Source organism: Bidens hawaiensis, unplaced genomic scaffold, assembly GCF_021521415.1.
Source record: "Bidens hawaiensis isolate Kalapana, Puna unplaced genomic scaffold, B.hawaiensis_p1.1 tig00030549_1, whole genome shotgun sequence".
NCBI classification, from domain to species: Eukaryota; Viridiplantae; Streptophyta; class Magnoliopsida; order Asterales; family Asteraceae; genus Bidens; species Bidens hawaiensis.
Genome location: NW_027495104.1, coordinates 27288 through 41859, shown reverse-complemented (window position 1 = coordinate 41859; position 14572 = coordinate 27288). Strand labels below are relative to the sequence as shown.

General features: G+C 37.7%; 2 pseudogenes; one reads left to right on the top strand and one right to left on the bottom strand.

Annotated features, from left to right (window-relative positions):
* The first annotated feature begins 4021 nt into the window (after positions 1-4021).
* LOC143580708 (histidine kinase 3 pseudogene) lies at positions 4022-5506 on the top strand (annotated as a pseudogene).
* Positions 5507-5580: 74 nt separating this feature from the next.
* LOC143580707 (histidine kinase 3-like) lies at positions 5581-7242 on the bottom strand (annotated as a pseudogene).
* Between the last annotated feature and the right edge of the window lie 7330 nt (positions 7243-14572).

The window sequence follows — 14572 nt, the reverse complement described above, 5'->3', positions numbered from 1 at the left end:
GCTTGGGTCGGGCCCTGAGTTGTAGTCTTTAAAGTTGATCAAAAAGGCCCCTAGAGTCTTCAAATTTGCCACTTTTTTCCATTAAAGCTCAAAACCTACAAGTAATCAATCATATTTGTAAAATCAAACATAAACAAGCCAAAACTCTTAATAATTAAACTAAAAAGCAATTAAATCATGATAAAACGATAAGGAAACTAAGTGTGTTTTACGACACATCAAAGATCTAACTCCATATGCGTTATGGACGAGAATTAAACCACCATATAAATACTTGCGAGTGTGGGGGTGCCTAGCCAAGGTAGTGGTGACTCCACCAAAACGCCTACTAATAGGACCCAAAGCCGTGAATTGTATATTTATAGGATATACCCTTCCCGGTGGTGCATATCGATTTCTTGTGCATGATTCCAAGAATCCCAGAATAAACAATGGCACCATAATAGAAGCAAAGGATGCATCAAGGTTTGAATAATTTCCCATATTTACCGAGCTATTCTAGACCGGTTGAGGAATCTATTCAAAACGAGAGTACTAGAGATGAACCTCGGGAACAATCTGAGACAAAGGAGGTTGAAATCAGAAAAAGTAAACGGCAAAGGACTGAAAAATCCTTCGGCCCTGATTTCCTTACCTACATGGTAGAAGAGGAACCTCAAACGTCTCAACAAGCTAATAAACTCCGCTGAAGGACCCCAGTTGAGGGAGGCCATCAAATGTGAGATAGATTCTATCTTACAAAATCATACGTGGGAACTAGTGGATCTTCCTCAAGGGTGTAAACCACTAGGATATCGATGGATCTTCAAGAATAAGATGAAACCTGATGGCACCATCGATAAATATAAGGCAAGGTTGGTGATCAAAGGATATAAACAACGAGAAGGTTTAGATTACTTTGATACATATTCACCGGTTACGCGAATAACATCTATAAGGTTGGTGCTTACCATTGCCGCCATTAGAAACTTGGAAGTTCACCAAATGGATGTAAAAACGGCTTTCTTGAATGGAAATCTAGAGGAAGAGATTTACATGGAACAACCCGAAGGCTTCATAGCCGTTGGGCAAGAAAAGAAAGTATGTAAAATTGTGAAATCCTTGTATGGATTGAAACAAGCTCCTAAACAATGACACCAAAAGTTAGATCATGTCATGCTTGATGCTGGGTTCAAAATCAATGAATGTGACAAATGTGTATACGTGAAGGACACATCCGATGGATATGTCATTTTATGTCTATACGTAGTTGATATGCTCATTGCTGGTAGTGATGACAAAATCATAACGTCCACTAAGAACATGTTAAAAGCAAGATTTGACATGAAGGACATGGGTCTTGCGGATGTGATTTTGGGAGTTAAAATCACACGAACCCAAAATGGACTTGTTTTAAGTCAATCCCATTACGTGAGCAAAATTCTTGAGAAGTTTAATGCGAATGACTCTAATGTAGCTAGAACTCCCATTGACACAAGTCAACATTGAGCTAAGAATAGAGGTAAACCCGTTAACCAGTTGGAATACTCAAGAATTACTGGCAGTTTGATGTATCTTATGAGTTGCACTAGACCCCGACTTAGCATATGATGTGAGCAAGCTAAGTAGATACACAAGCAACCCAAGTTCAAGTCATTGGAACTGTGTGATTCGGTTGCTTCGGTACCTAAGATACACTAGAGAATACGGGTTACACTATAACAGATATCCTGCAGTTGTCAAAGGATATTGTGATGCAAATTGGATATCTGACACGAATGATTCCAGAGCAACAAGTGGGTATGTATTCACACTTGGAGGTGCTGCTATATCGTGGAAATCGTCTAAACAAACGGTTATAGCTAGATCCACGATGGAATCAGAATTCATCGCCCTAGATAAAGCGGGCGAAGAGGCAGAATGGTTACGTCAATTTGTTGAGGATATACCAAGATGGCCTAAGCCGGCATCGGCCATCTGTATACATTGTGATAGCCAATCGGCAATTGGCAGAGCTCATAGCACAATGTATAATGGTAAGAATAGACATATTAGACGTAGACATAATACGGTACGACAACTAATATCTACTGGAATTATCACTGTTGACTATGTGAAGTCAAAGGATAATATTGCGGATCCGCTAACAAAAAGCCTAAGTAGAGAGTTAGTTCAGAAGTCGTCCATGGGAATGGGACTGAAGCCCTTGAAAAATTAAAGTTCATGCGAAGGAAACCTAACTCAACAGACTGGAGATCCCAAGAGTTGAGTTCAATAGGAAAACCTAATTGTATGAATTAGTGTGGTCACTGTGGGGGGGATAACCCTACAATTTTAAGAGGGAGTTTACCACGTGGAAAGGTAACCTTCCTAGTCCATTCCTAAAAGTGACAAGTGTGAGGCTAAGCATATGGCTTTTAATGATTCGACCAAGGTAGTCATACATGGTGAATCACCTATGTGAGAGAGAAGTGGGGTCGCTTCGAAGGGTATTGTTGGGCACAATACTTAGTAGCTCTTGCAGAACCAGGCGCATGTTCATGACCATAACGAACATAACTATGAGGACTTGACTTTGTCAGGGAGAGTCTTGTGTGAAGTGTATTGTCGTATACACAAACGGCCTCGAGTTCAAAGACATCATCGTCTACTCAGAGCTAGTGGGCTAAGTATGCTTCATAAGCAAAGGTTCAAAGGATAACACCAACCTATTGTATGCAAGATTCAACTGTTGAAATCTAATCGAATAATGTTGTTTCGACCTCCATTCATGTGGGGGATTGTTGGAAGTTTTAAGTGTGTGAATGAAGGAAGTGATAAAGGTTTGTCCCACATCGGTTTGGGAACAAAATAATGAATGGTTTATAAGGTAGTGACCTTACACCCATTTGAATTCTTTATGACATGTTTTACCACAAGTTCTACGCGCGCATAGGGGGGGGGTGCAAATTTCGGTTTCTGGACTAGAAATCCATCGACCTCGTGCGTGCCCGCACGAATGCAACTCCGAAAACCCGAGCCCGCGTGAGACGATTTTTTGAATTTGTTTTTGAAATTCAAAACTGGTCCAGTCAATACAATTAATAATCATTAAGAGAATGATTATGACTTACAGTTTTATAATCTACACTAATGGCCATTATATGATATTATTATGGTCATTAACAGTATTGATTATTATTATTGTCATTGTGTGGGTATATAAACCAGACCAACTCTTCAGTTTAGACACACCAAAATCAAACACACTTCTTCTTCTACTTCTCTACAGCAATATTATTTCCGATTGCATTTCAGGCAAGTGTCCGAGTCCGGCAGAGCACCGATTCTGTTTCGAACCGGAGTACCCTGGGAACAGACCAAGAATCTGTTTAAGGGAATTGTGTTAAACACAAGCCCAGTTTACTGTTTTGTTTATTTTCGTTCAATTTTCTGGAATTTATAATACAAGTTTTCCAATAAATAAGCGAAAGTCGATCATCAGCTCAACAGTAAAGACAAAACTAACAATCAACAAAGTAGGACGCACCGTCCAGTGTAGGGATGAGCTCAGTACTTATCGGCATTAGTATCGGTGTCAGTGCCGAAAATGCAAATTTTGATCCGTTTGGTACAGATTTAGTACCGATTCAGTACTTAATTATTGAAACCCATTGAGGTAACAATGTCATACAAATAACTCAAGCATACTAATAGTCTAATTGAAATATTAACATATACATGAACCCCTTTATAATAATATAAACAAATAGCATAGTTAAAAAAAACTACAAATATCATAACTGAAATCCAGGTTTAATACATTCAGCTTGATGATGCAACCCACGAACCATTTGTTGTGGCCGTTTGGAAATTGGGATAGTTTAACTGTTGTTAAAATAGCCTGAAACATGTTCATTTGACGCCAACGGTGGCACCACCAATCATCCTGATTCTTACGTGGATTCAAAGCATGTATACTTCTTTAATTCAAACTCGAAAAGTCATGAACTTGGCCTAAGAAAGTCTAAATGTATATCTTATTCCATTTATAACCAATTTCATGGACCAAATACCTGATGTTTTAAAAGGTTTGACTTTTTGGGTCAAACTCAAACCTACACTATCTATTAACTAGAATTCTGTTTCAACTTGAAAAGTCAAGAATCTAACTTAAAAGTTAAAATGAACTTCCTTTGAATTAAATAATCATGAATAAATAATTAATCACTATGTTACATTTGATTGCCTAAATTATTATTAAAATAACCATATAATATTGAGTAATGTAACCAAGAGTGGCTTTTAACCTATCTGATATTCTTCAAGACGAATTTTTTATTTTATCACTTTGAACCCTAAGCAAATAAGATAGAACCTAACTTGACCCGTGTGACCTGTTGGAGATAAAACGTAACCTAAATTGATCCAACAAGCAAACAGCAAACGTCTTATGTACTAGTTAGTTAACAATTTTGTTTTAACGGCTATAGTTCACCGAGAAAGGGCACATCTTTGTTACGGTTCACCTTCTTGAGGAAGTTACAGAATCAAAAGATATAGAAGCGAAATCATCATCGATGGATACATTAAGCGGACTACCTGTGGTTCATAGAAACCAAAGTTGTGAAGGGGTTTGGGCCCACGGGACAAATTGTTAGCCCGTATCAGTTGAAGATACTTATGTTGGAATCCATCTAGATGCACAAAATAGAATCTTTACACCTTTTATGCAAGTAAGACCCTCAATTCCCCATACTCATGGAGGAACGGGTATCAGTTTAAGCATCCGTGAACGTTTGGTTAAGCTAATGAATGGTGAGATCGGGTTCAATAGTGTTCCAAATATTGGGCTAACTTTCTATTTCATTGCTCTTTTTTTAAATTCGTAGCAAGTCAACAAGCAGTCACTCACAGTTTTACAACATGCTTGCCGTCACGTTGACCCGCACGAGCCGGCGTGTCAAGATATCACATCCAACGGCTAGGCATGTATGTGGAAATCTTTCCTAGTTTGACCAGCTTGTGGTCAGTGTTGACCAAGGGAAGTCAAACTGTCCATTGGTCTTAATCGAAGACTTTTGGGATGAAGTTTTGAGTAATTCGTAGGATTTTGTTTACAAGTTAAGAACTTTAAATTACAAGGTTCCACCAAAACTGTTTCTTTAAAAGAAGTCGATTGGTGGGACCCCCCTAATGTAACGATATCACTTCGACACCTGTCATAACCAAACCGTTAAGGGTGAGAATGTTGGTGAGCTCATTACAACGGCCGGTTATAAAGATAATGCTAGAAATAGAGAAATCCCAAATTTATCAAAGTTGTTAATCAGGAGGCGAGTATTAGTGGTTGACAATAATAACGTGAATCTACAGGTTGGTGCGAGAACATTAAAGAAATATGGGCCGAGGTTACTTGTGCCGAAAATGGAAAGAAAGCTATTTCGTTGTTAGAACCACCTCATGCGTTTGATGCTTGTTTCATGGATATTCAAATGCCACATATGGACGGGCAAGGATAATATTATCTTTTTGGTTTACAAATTTCATTATATGAAAAATAATCCACTTATTTTTCATATAATGAAATTTGTAAACCACTAAGATATTATTATAATATCCTCACCCATCCATATCTGGCATTTGAATATCCATGAAACAAGCATCAAACGCATAAGGTGGTTCTAACAACGAAATATCTTTCTTTCCATTTTCGGCACATGTAGCCTCGACCCCATATTTCTTTAACGCGCCCGCAGCTACCTGCAGATTCGCGTAATTATCGCCATCCACCAATACTCATCTCCCGATAAACAACTATGATAAATTTGGGATTTCTCTATTTCTGGCATTACCTTTATAACCGCCCATTGCCTGTTGTAACGAGCTCGCCAACATGCTCACCCTTAACAGTGGACGGGGGGGGGGGGGGGGGTGTTTCACCGATCGACTTTTTTAAAATAAACAATTTTGGTTGAATCTTGGGATATAAAGTTCTTAACTTGTAAACAAAATCCGATGAATTACTCAAAACTTGATCCCAAAAGTCCTCTTCGATTAAGACCACATGGACAGTTTGACTTCCCTTTGTCAACACTGACCACAAGCTGGTCAAATTAGGGACGATTTCCACATACATGATTAGCCGTTGGATGTGATATATTAACACGCCGGCTCATGCGGGTCAACGATGATGGCATGCATGTTGTAAAACTGCGAGTTTGACTGATTGTTGACTTGCTACGAATTTAAAAACAGTAGTGAAATAGAAAGTTGAACCAATATTTGGAACAATATTGAACGCGATCTTACCATTCATTAGCTTGACCAAACGTTCACTGATGCTTAAACTGATACCCGTTCCTCCATGAGTACGGGAAATTGAGGGTCCCACTTGCATAAAAGGTGTAAAGATTCTATTTTGTGCATCTAAAGGGATTCCAAAATCTGTATCTTCAACTGATATTGTTTCATATGGGCTCACAGTTTGGCAGGTGGGCCCAAACCCGTCACAGATTCGGTTTCTATGAGCCACAGGTAGTCTGCTTAATATATCTTTCGATGATGATTTTGTTTCTATATCTTTTAATTCAGTAACTTCCTCAAGAAGGTGCACCATAACAAAGATGTGCCCTTTCTCGGTGAACTATAGCCGTTAAAACAAAAATGTTAACTAACTAGTAGTATATGACATTTGCACTGTTTACTTAATGGGTCAATTTAGGTTACGATTTATCTCCAACATGTCGCCCGAGTCAAGTTAGGTTCTATTTTATTTGCTTAGGGTTCAAAGTGATAAAATAAAAAATTCGTCTTGAAGACTAACATTCACCCCCTTGATTCTGTTCTTCAAAACTGTTAGGTCTTCAACTCTTAGAATTTCCCTCATCTCGATAAACTTGACTCTTGGAAATGCTTTTGCCAAAATATTGGCTTTCTGTTCGTTTCCACTTACGTGCTCTATCTTCACCAAATTCTTTTCCACACATTCTCGGATGAAGTGATACTTAGTATCAATATGTTTGCTTCGTTTGTGAAATACTGGATTTTCATTAACAAGATTGCAGACTTGATATCCACACGTAGTGTTATAGCTTCCACACTTTTCTCAGTTATCTCCTCTAATAGACCTTTCAACCAGATTTCTTGACAAGTTGTAGCGGTTGCGGCTATAAATTCAGCTTCACAAGATGACAAAGCAACTGTATTTTGCTTGTGACTACACCATGCTATCGGACCACCCCCGTAATAGAACACCATTCCTGCTGTGCTCTTACCATCCATACGATCAGTCGCACGAGAACTGTCACTGTAGCCTACTAACTTTGCAACTCCATTTTTCTTTTAGTGAATTCCGAAGTCAATCGTGCCTTTTACATACCTCATCACATGTTTCACAGCTTGTGAATGTGATGTCCTTGGGGACTCCATAAAACGACTAGCTATGCCAACCGCATAACTAATATCTGGTCGTGTGTGTGTTAAATATCAAAGACAACCAATTATTCTTCGATATTGAGTGGCATTAACACACTCTTGATCCTCATCTTTTCCAAGTTTTAGACTTGGGTCCATAGGATATTTTGTAGGATTGCATTCCCACAAATTTGCATCTTTGAGAATCCTCGTGGTGTATCAAGCTTGCTTCAGAGTGATACCTATCTTTTCTTGTTTAACTTCTACTCCCAAGTAGTAAGTTAACAAACCCAAATCACTCATTTCAAAGCGGTCTTGCATCTGTCTTATGAATGCATTAATCTCATCTTTACAAGGTCCCGTGATGATTAAATCATCCACATAAACTCCCACAACTAACGGACCAGCCTTGGCGACTCTCTTGTACACGGCATGTTCTCTTGGACAACGAGTAAAACCAAGCTGTTTTAGTGTTGCATCCAGCTTCGAGTTCCAAGCTCTCGGAGCTTGTTTCAAGCCATATAAGGCTTTGAATAGCTTGTACACGAGGTGATCTTTTTCCGGTTTCTCAAATCCTTCAGGATGAGATACATAGACATCTTCTTTCAATTCTCCATTCAGGAATGTAGTTTTGACATCGAGGTGGTGAACTTCCCATCCATCTTGTGCGGCTAGAGAAAGAATTAACCGGACGGTTTCCATTCGGGTAACCGGAGCAAAACTTCATCATAATCGATACCGTGCTTTTGAACATAACCTTTTGCAACAAGTAAAATAATGTCAAAATTAGTGCGATTCCACTTTTGCCCACCCAAGGGTTCACACATATATACATTATATGCATGCATTTCAAGCAGGGCGTATAAAAAAATAGAATCTTCACACCTTTTATGCAAGTGGGACCCTCAATTCCCCGTACTCATGGAGGAACGGGTATCGGTTTAAGCATCGGTGAACGTTTGGTCAAGCTAATGAATGGTGAGATCGGGTTCAATAGTGTTCCAAATATTGGGCCAACTTTCTATTTCACTACTATTTTTTTTTAAATTCGTAGCAAGTCAACAAGCAGTCACTCACAGTTTTACAACATGCTTGCCGTCACGTTGACCCGCACGAGCCGGCGTGTCAAGATATCACATCCAACGGCTAGGCATGTATGTGGAAATCGTTCCTAGTTTGACCAGCTTGTGGTCAGTGTTGACCTAGTTTGACCAGTATGTTGAGTGAATATCTATTCATATATAATAAAACTGAAATGTCTATGCTTTAAAATTAAAACATTTAACCACTATTCCACAAATCCATTTTTCTAAACAAACGGGTTCAACTATAAATCTCCCACTATATTTCTACATAAAATGCAAACACGAATCGAGAAACCGGCCCCTTGTGTATACCTCCGCCCATGCATAAAGGCACATATCAGTTCATTGGCAGCTTTTAAGAAGAAAATCTAAAAAACTTCTTGATAAAGTTGATAAGCTTCAAAACATTTAGACACATAGCCATCCATACCGGATCCAAGACATTGTTCGTATGTTTGGATGAGATCGACAGTCCTGCTAAAATAGGTACGCACCAGTTTGAGACATTTGCATAATCTTGCATCAACAAATACCCGTTTTGGCACACACCTATTATAGCAATGACCGCCGATCTCATCCAAACTACACACAAACAATGTTTTGGATCCTGGATGAATGGCTACGTGTCTAAACTTTTTGAAGCTAATCAACTTATCAAGAAGTTTTCTAGATTTTTTTCTTATAAGCTGCCAATTACGTGCCTTCATGTAGGGGCGGAGGTACATTATACATACAAGTGACCGGTTGAACCCGGTCGTTTTTGCGTTTTATGTAGCTAGATATATAGTGATTTTTAGTTGAACCCAGTCTAATTTATATGTTAAACCTGTTTGTTTAGCAAAATGGATTTGTGGCGTAGTGGCTAGACGTTTTAATTTTAAAGCAGAGCCATTTCAGTTTGGTCAACATTTCAGTTTTAATTAGATATGAAAAGTAGATGTTCACTCAACATGCATATTATTGTTCCATGACACTAAAATAGGATACTAACATCAATGAATTAGAAAACTTTACCTTTATTTAACTTGCAATCAGTATGCAATTAATATATTTTACACTTTACATTATTCTAGAAATAATAATAATAATTAATTATTATTAAATTAACAAGTGTTTTAGATCAGCATAATTAACATGTCTAGAACTCTTATTCAACCTAGTTTCTAGATATTATTTTATCAAACATGCAGACTCAGTTTATTGTAAACTGTCTGAAGACCAAAAATTTATGAAGCTAGAAAGTGAAAAACTGTTAACTGGATCCACTTAATTTTCATATAATGAAATTTGTAAACCAATAAGATATTATTATAATATCCTCACCCATCCATATCCGGCATTTGAATATCCATGAAACAAGCATCAAACGCATAAGTTGGTTCTAACAACGAAATAGCTTTCTTTTCATTTTCGGCACATGTAACCTTGACCCCATATTTGTTTAATGCACCCGCAGCTACCTGCAGATTCACGTAATTATCGCCATCCACTAATACTCATCTCCCGATAAACTACTTTGATAAATTTGGGATTTCTCTATTTCTGGCATTACCTTTTATAACCGCCCATTGCTTGTTGAACGAGTTCGCCAGCATGCTCACCCTTAACAGTTGGAAAGGGGGGGGGGGGGGTTCACCGATCGCCTTCTTTAAAAGAAACAATTTTGGTGGAACCTTGTGATCTAAAGTTCTTAACTTGTAAACAAAATCCGATGAAATTACTAAAAACTTGAACCCAAAAGTCCTCTCCGATTAAGACCATATGGACAATTTGACTTCCCTCTGTCAACACTGACCACAAGTAGGTCAAACTAGGGACGATTTCCACATACATGCTTAGCCGTTGGATGTGATATATTGACACGTCGGCTCGTGCGGGTCAACGATGACGGCAAGCATGTTGTAAAACTGCGAGTTTGACTGATTGTTAACTTGCTACGAATTTAAAAAACAGTAGTGAAATAGAGGAGACCAGGAATTAAGGGGTGACAAGTTTGAGGAACGGAGGAGACTATGAATATTTTTGGGTTATCCACGGGGTACCAAGGGTTATAAAATTTATGATGTAAAGAATGACAAAATAATTGTGTCTAGAGACGTGAGGTTTGTTGAAAACATATTTCCTCATGACCCACACACTGACCAAGAGGAAGATGAAGAAGCGGAAAATTTTTAGTTCCCTACATGGTATTATGATGATCAAGATCCACGTGAAAGTTCGATCAATATACATGAAGAGAACAGCCGAGAACCCGATAGCCCAAACAATGACATGTACAATAATATGCATGAAGATGATGTTGTCATGCAAAATGATACAAACCGTGACAATTTGCCACAAAACGAAGGGTCAACCCAAGTGAAAGAACTCACGTCCCAAACTGAAAACATTGGCCAAGCCAATGTGACCGAACCCGCAACTCAAACCGAAACAGAACAAGAACATCCCATCGGGGAAAAACGAACTAGAACTCGTCCGGCTCAACTCAATGATTATGTCGTGAATCTCCCACCATCTATTGATCAAGCTTCATCTGGGTCCAATCAACAATGCTCGACGGTATATCCTATTGCAAATTTTATTTCTTATGATAAATTTTCTAATTCACATAAAGCCTTTTTAACGGCCATCAGCTTAAATGATGAGCCAAAGACTTTTAAGCAAGCAATTCAGGATGAAAATTGGATAGAGGTGATGAAGAAAGAAATAAAAGCAGCACTTGAGACTGATGGTACGTGGACCCTTGAGGATCTACCGGAGGGAAAACGAGCCATAGATTCAAAGTGGGTATACAAGTTAAAATACAAATCAAACGGGGAGATAGAAATATATAAAGCAAGGTTGGTGGCAAAAGGTTTTACTCGAATGGAAGGAATTGACTTCCATGACACTTTTGCTCCCGTGGCAAAACTTGTCACCGTTCGTACACTCTTGGCTGTTGCAGCAATGAAGAACTGGATAATTCATCAGTTGGATGTCAATAATGTATTTTTACATGGTGAATTGGACAAAGAAATTTACATGAAGATCCCACAAGGTTTTGACAAAGGGAAAGAAAGAAAGGTTTGTAAGCTAAAGAAATCCCTCTATGGGCTGAAACACGCATCCAGGAATTGGTATCAAAAGTTTGCATCGGCTTTGCTCGAGTTCGGCTTTGAACAATCTAAGCCTGATCATTCACTTTTTATATTTAAAACAACAAGTATATTTGTGGCAGCTCTTATTTATGTGAATGATGTTATTTTAGTGGGTAACAACTCAAAGAAAATCGAAGAAATAAAGAGTTTTCTTGACAGAAAATTCAGCATCAAAGACCTAGGTGCTCTGAAATATTTTCTAGGAATTGAAATAGCAAGGACAAAAGAAGGTCTTGTCCCGAGTCAAAGGAAATATGTGATGGACATTTTGGAAGATAGTGGTATGTTGGGTTGTAAACCAAGTGCTTTTCCAATGGCACAGAACACCAAACTTGGTAAGGATGATGAAGAGGTTCGTGTTGATGCTGACCAATATTGACGGTTAGTGGGTCGGCTTCTCTATTTACAAGCAACCAGACCCGGCATTACTTATTTTGTCAACGTTCTCAGTCAATTTGTTGTTGATCCTCGACAGAATCATATGGATACAAGAGTTCTGAGATACTTGAAGTCCACTCCTAGTCAAGGTATCTTACTTCCAAATAGTGGTGGAGTGAATCTGATTGGGTATACCGATTCGGATTGGCTTGGTTGTCAAGATACAAGACGATCACGAACCGGTTATGTTTTACTTCTAGGAGGGGTTCCTATTTCATTGAAATCGAAAAGGCAATCTGTTGTATCAAGGTCTTCCGCTGAAGTTGAATATCGGGCTATGGCATCTACAGTTAGTGAAGTTTTATAGGTTCGGTGGCTCTTGAAACATTTGGATGTCTCCCAAAGTGGCCATACACAATTATTTTGTGATAATGTAGCTGTCAAAACATATAGCAAATAATCCCGTTTTTCATGAACGCACGAAGCATGTAGAAATGGATTGCTATTTCGTGAGAGAACGTGTGGAGTCGAAGGATATTGAGCCCTTATACATTGATACTAAGGAACAGATTGTTGACTTGCTCACAAAGGCTCTTGGTGCTAAACAGTTGCGGTTTCTACTCGACAAGTTGGGTATTTGTGATCTCCATGCTCCAACTTGCGGGGAAGTATAGAATATAAGATATATTTATATATTTTCCTTATTTATCGTTTTGTATACACTTATATACCTCGGGTTATTTTTGTTTGGTTTATTATTCAAAACAAAATTTGACTAAATTGTTTACCAACTGGATTCAGAACACCAAAAAACTATAAAGTTTCAATTTTTATGATGCAAAAACAGAGTTGTACGTGATCAATGGGAGAAGGGTATTTAGTATTTACCGGCATCGCTTGAAGATGATTCACACTATTATTTCAAGCTCTTTGATCACACATGTTCTCTTTCATCTCAACAGTAGTTTTCAAACAACTTTAAAATAAAGTGCATGTAAACTAGTACAGTGTGACACAGACTTGTAATCGGTATGTACATTTATATTCTGTCGGTCGGGTATAAATTAAACTATTTTGGCACATGTATCTAAAATCCAGATGATGATTATATATATATTAAAAACCATTTTTTATATACTCACAATAATCACTGTTGATCAACTCTGAACATAGACCACACGATATTAATCAAACACCTATTATCAGCCACACACGTGGTTCTTGCTTTTGTCGTTTTGTTATCTCTTTGCTTCATCATTTCTATTGTTACCAGACTCACCCATCATCCACCATCAATGTCACCATCAACTATAACACAAACACAACACCCCTTTTTTAGGTATCAAATCATCAGTGGGGTCGAACCAAGAGTTATGTGGACAACTCTTTGAATGATTTCTTTTTATATTTCTGTTTATGGATTGTGCATCTTTTTGTTTATGATGCTTTTGAATTACATCTTTTAGCATATCATTGTTCTTCCTATACATCTATACCGGTCTTTTAGCACTCTCATTGGTTTTCAGGTATTCTTGGGTAGTAAGTCAACTACTCTGTTTTTTAACTAACTTTGTTTATCCTATATTATAGAAATTGCAATGATCAAGAATTCACATTCTTTGTTTTCTTTCTTCTGCAGACTTTCAATTGGATACAACAAAGTGATAAAACTACTTTGTAAAATTGAGAAGAAAGATGGAGGATACTTGATGACACCCACTCTATTTACAAAACTGGAGATATATGACACATATGGATTTAGGTAATAACATTTTTAATTTCAATCGTGATGTGGTTTGACGAATATAATAATGCATGCCGAGAACTAAATGATCTGTAGCGTTTTGAAACGAGAAAATATTTAGATTTCCATTAGACTAAATAAAATATTAGTTGTCAATTCAATGATTTGGCTTGAAGGTTGAAGTAATACAATTGTGTATAGGGTATATATATTTTTTAATGATTTGCATACTAAAAATATGCATATTGCCTTTATCTTGGTAACTACTACTTTAGAGTTAATTTTTTTTTTATGTTTCATGCTCTCAAAACCCAAATAACCCAACTCGAGAAAATGAACACCATTGATAATAAAGAGTTTCTTTTTTTTCCTTTTTTATTTTAACTTGGTGTCGTTTTTAACCCTAAACTAATCGACTGCCACAACCACCTCGGAACCGGAGCCAAATTCACCCGAAACCTAAATAAACAACATTTGACTTACCCGAACTCAATTATAGAATCAGTAAATTTCAATTAAATATTGTTGTTTGTTGACTGACATGTGGAGTCTCATAAATTGCAGGTCCATATGAGAACACAATAGTAGGCACTGTTGGGCGATTCATAGCCAATTGTGAAGCAAATATGATTGCCTTGACACCGGGGATGGATCGCCTCCTATTAACCATGGTCAACTATAGGGGCCATGTTCGTTATGAAAGGTAAAACATTAAGTTCTCATTGCTCAAGTCAAACTGAAACCTTCTACTAACAGACAATTGGATAAATTAGATGTTTTGGTTAAAAACATAATGAATGAGTCGGGTTGAAAGTCAATGAAGACTATTTTCAAATAAGCAACCCCCTATATCA